Consider the following 4,898-nt stretch of genomic DNA (forward strand, 5'->3'; position numbering starts at 1 on the left):
TCACATACTATTTCTCCTAAATGGTTACTTTTTAAGAGAAAGCATTATACTATTAGCACTTCCCATGTTGAGATCCAATTTTCTCTTTGCTATGCCAGTCTACCTGTTACGAGTTTTTTTAAAGTATTTGTATTTCATCTATTATTTTCAAAATGTCTGTGTGCTAGGACAATCCCCCCACCCCCCGCCCCCAGCATAAGACACTGGAACAGCTTTTGGCTTGCACTACTTCTGACAATTCGGGTCATTAGCCCCTGACATACACCTTTCCTCTTTGGCTGCCTTTTATTTCCTTTAAATTTTATTTCTGGTTTTGAGCAACTATATTATTTTGAGGCTTTTCAGAGCTTCTCCCACTTGTGGTTTCCTGAGTCATTAACTACCTGAAGACTTGAGGACTCTACAAACGTGCATTTGGGAAGCTCCTTTTTGGTACTCTATGAACATCAAAGTTCTCATCCACTTCCCTTAGGGGAAACACAACACTCCAGAGAAACTCCCTGAGCGAGACCTGTAAATCTGTTCTGGGCAGTCAACTGGAAGAACTACATTTCTTTCTTTCCCAGACTGACTTCCACAGCCTTACAGTTAACACTCAAACATGCTGTTTGGTGTTATAGGATGGATGTTGAAATGTATATTATTTTTCTGTATTCATGAAGTAAAAGCTTAGGGGATTTATGCAATTTCTCTCTTTAGACTCTCAAAAGCACACCTAGCTACCTCCCACTGGTGATGTCAAATCATTTCCCAAAACTTCAATTCCTTGTCCCAAGGCGCTCCCAAATTGTTACTTTCTAGTTTTGTTACTCCCAGCTTAACTCTGTAACCAAAAAAAAAAAAAAAAAAAAAAAAAATTGATGTAGATCCTCTTGACATGCAGGATGGCTTTAAGGTCCAACAAAGTGCATTAGATGCTTCACACATGTAACTGTCAGCAAAATTTGCATGCAACTTAAAGAGTCTTATCTCCCACTAAAGCTTAGCTGGACTGATAACTTTTAGTTTTCTCAGTTTGTGAACAAAGACCCTTAAGCTTTAAGCAGAGAAATAACAGTTTGTGTAAGTCTATGCACTAGTTTGTACAGTGGTTCAATTATAAAATCAAAAGAAAAGCTTCAACAATCAAAGCATGGCTTTCAGTAAGCATTTGTCTTTTTTAATTTGGGGGGGGGGGCTTGGGAGATGGCTCAGTAGAGTAAGCGCTTGCCTGGTAAGCACAAGGGCCAGAGTTCAATACCTGGTTCCGGTGGGGGCAGGGGAAGATTTGCTACCAGGGACTGAAGTCAGGATCTTGCGTTTGCCAAATATTGTTTTAAAACTGGGAAAAACTGATAAAAATTCCTAGAGAAAATATTAAATATTAACTGGCTCACCTAACACTGAATACTTACTCAAAATGAAAGACTATGCTTAGGGTCAGGGATCTTTGGCGCAAGAGAACTTCTTCAGAGATTTTATTCAAGGTCCATGGAGGAATGGATCAGAGGCAGTCTAAACTGAGTCACAAGGTAGGAGACAGTAAAGAGGTGGCTACAATGCACTCCTTCTAAGAACAGTTTAAGATTTTGCCTAGGGCCCTAGACTTCAGAGGTGTAACAAAACAGTAAAAATATATGACTTTTTATTGTATGTAAATGGTTTAATTTTGGATGGCATTGAAAGGTGGTAAAAAAAGAAATGACAAATCCCCAATTTTAGCATAGTTAAGAACATTCCGGAATCTAAGAGTCAATGCTCAATGAAACGAAGTACTACTGAAAACCTGCATGCCACAGGACAATCTAGGAAGCAAATACAGTCTCTTCACTTATAAACAAAATCAGTAGTAGTATTAACAGAGCAGTGTGGGTTTGAAGATTAGGAAGTATTCTCAATTCTAGATAAGTGAGAAGGCAAATGAAAAACCTAAAACTCCTCCAAATCACGTTATCAGTGTAAAACGTGATAATAGCTTGGCATCTAAAAATGATACAGGAGGGATATACATGCATTTGGGGCTCTGTAAAGAACCTTAACCATTAAGAACTTGTGCACGAATAAAAATTCTGTGTACGGAAAACCCACAGGCACACACACACAAGCACAACCCATGAGATGGGGTAAGGCAGCCGGTATGTGCTGTACACCTAGGTGCCAGACACTAGAGCAAGCCTTTACAGCATCTCATCAAGCTCTTGCAAGGCAGTCATACCACCTAATGAGCATGACACCGTACACAGAGATCTTTCCTGGGATTGCATGGTTAACGACAAACTAAAATAAGTACTTTTGGTTCACTGGGAGAAATAGATTAAAAACAGATCGACTCTACTACTCTTTCACATTCACTAAACCCAACTTTATCTACTACATTCAGATTGGAGTTACTCAGCCTTTGTGTGACCTCACTGGCAACAGGCCACATTTTTTAAGAACCCTTTGTTTTGAACTCAACACCAAGTAGTAACTGTTTTTAGTATTCAGTGTGTCCCAGTTTAGATAGCTCAGTTGAATAAGTACTTGCCTGTCAAGTGCAAGGGCCTGAGTTCAATCCCTGGTTCTGCAAAAACCAATCAACCCACCAACCCACCCACCCATCCACCAACCAGACAAGTTTAATTTTTCAAAGATTTTAGGAGGAACCACCCGCTCAGGCCTTTCTTTCCCTCAATAAATGTATTTTGCTCATAACCTCCATTTGTTCCTAAAATTCATTCTTCGGTTTTGGAGAAGAATGAATGTGCACGAATATGGACCTCGTCCAGGTCAGGTCAGATCATTTTTCCCTGTCATTTGGAGGTTCCCTATATTGTTTGGAGGTCACCCACCCGAGATCAGTTTTTCTCCCTGTATCATTTTGGAGGCTTCCACCGAGATCATTGGATGGAGGTATGAGTTTGCTTTTCTTTCATAAATTCTGGATTGAGACTTGCTTAGGTAACAAATTTTTACCACAGTTTCGTCCCAACCCACATCAAGTGAGTTCCCCCTTTCTCTACTTTAGCCCCGCATGGTTTTACACTATAAAAGTCCCTAGAAGAGACAGCTTTCCGCTCGGAACCCCCTCCTGTCCATCTCTTGGACAGGAGCTTTCTTTCCCTTAATAAATATATTCTGCTTATAACCTCAAAAAAAAAAAAAAAAGATTTTAAAGTACAAAGACCTTTCCTCTTCTAAACTGAGGTCTTCAACCATTTATCCAGTTACTGTAAATATTATTCTGGTACATTTTATTTGGTTAAACATTTAGAAACACATACATATATATCTTGTGTATTCACGACATCCCACAGTATCTTGTACTTTAAGCACTCAGTTAATTCAATGTGGCTGGAAAGAAAGTGTTTATTGATCATCCATTTAATGCTAATGTCCCAGCCTTCTGGATATCATAAATACCAAGACCCCTAAGACTAAAATGACTTTCCTCAGCATCACCACTGCTGGTCATTCCCTTTCCCTTCCTTGACAGCGCTTCAATGGTTTCCCCTCCTTTCCTCATTTGTTTTGTTTGTGTTGGAGAACAGATGGATGTCACTGGGCACAGTGTGGAAGAACCTCCATGGCCAAAGGCGGAACAACGAGCAACAACTATAAATGAATACTTACGGATATAAACAGCAAAAAGGGTTTTTAATCATCCCCATTAGGTATAGACATCCATTTCCAACAAGAGGTGGTGCTTAATTCTCCCAATTTCACAGTGGTAGAGCACAATAAATAAATCTTGCTTCAAAATTAAAACAAAAATATTAACTACAATGGTAATTCAGGCAAAGCCTACCGTACCCAGATCCTGAAGGTTACCATCCCCATAGATGTGGATATGATGTGTCACTCACAGGTTAGACAGGTACCCTCACCCGGGTTTGTTTAAAAAACCCACTGGCTTAGGGTAGTAATGAGGAAAAGTACAGTAAAGTCTAGTGTGGAATAGGGACAGCCTACAGGACATGTGGACAGTCCAAGCTACCAAAAGTAAGGTAAGAATGAAAAAGAGAATACAAATTAGAGCAGTGTGGTACTCCAGACCTAGATCTTGGAATAGATTAATGGGAAAAACAACACAAAGTCAAATAAAATCTGGAGTGGAGTTAGTATACTAACCATAGCTTCTTAGTTTTGGAAAATATAGCAACAGAAGATGGTAACAGTAGAAATGGTGGAGGGAGGTATTTTGGGACCTCTCTTCCCTACGTTTGCAACTTTTCTAGGGTATATACTTTGTAATAACTGAAGTTTCAGCTTCTTTACCAAGTTATTAGATTAAAATATCTGAACTGGCTTAACAATGTCATACTTATTTCACAAAGACTTTTGTTCTTATTAGCTGTAACACTGTAAAGTGTCATCAAACATGAGTCAAATCCCAATTAGCTCACCTGCAGGCAGGCCGCAAAGTGTTCAATTATCTGACAGTTCAATCTAATTTGTCTTGCAATTGTGCAAGGGTGGTCTTATGTTTACTGAGCTTATTCTCAACTTGGGTACTTATTATCTGATATCATCCAATACTGGTCAGATGAAATGCTTCCAAGGGGAACCTTGCGAAAATTTCAGTTAAATAGCTGTCGGCTATCACAATAAAGTGCCAATTCAAGAGCAACTCAGGAAGCAAATTAAGATATTTCATTCACCACAATGCATAGGTGTGTACTGTTCCAGTGGGAAATACTCAACTGAGTCACAACTGAAAAGTTTGAGTACTCAAGGTTATGCAATGATCATAGCTTTCAACGTTTCAAACCAAGCATTCATACACAAAAAGCGAAGAGGTTAGACAATTCGAAGGAAAACTGAAATTAGGTAGGCACAGTAGGTCACATCTTAAAAATCTCTAGTTTATTTCTAATAAACACCACTTGATACTTGACTCACAGACTTTATTTACATTTTTCTACAGCATCATTTCCTTA

Source organism: Octodon degus, unplaced genomic scaffold (assembly GCF_000260255.1).
Source record: "Octodon degus isolate 3935 unplaced genomic scaffold, OctDeg1.0 scaffold00057, whole genome shotgun sequence".
NCBI lineage: Eukaryota > Metazoa > Chordata > Mammalia > Rodentia > Octodontidae > Octodon > Octodon degus.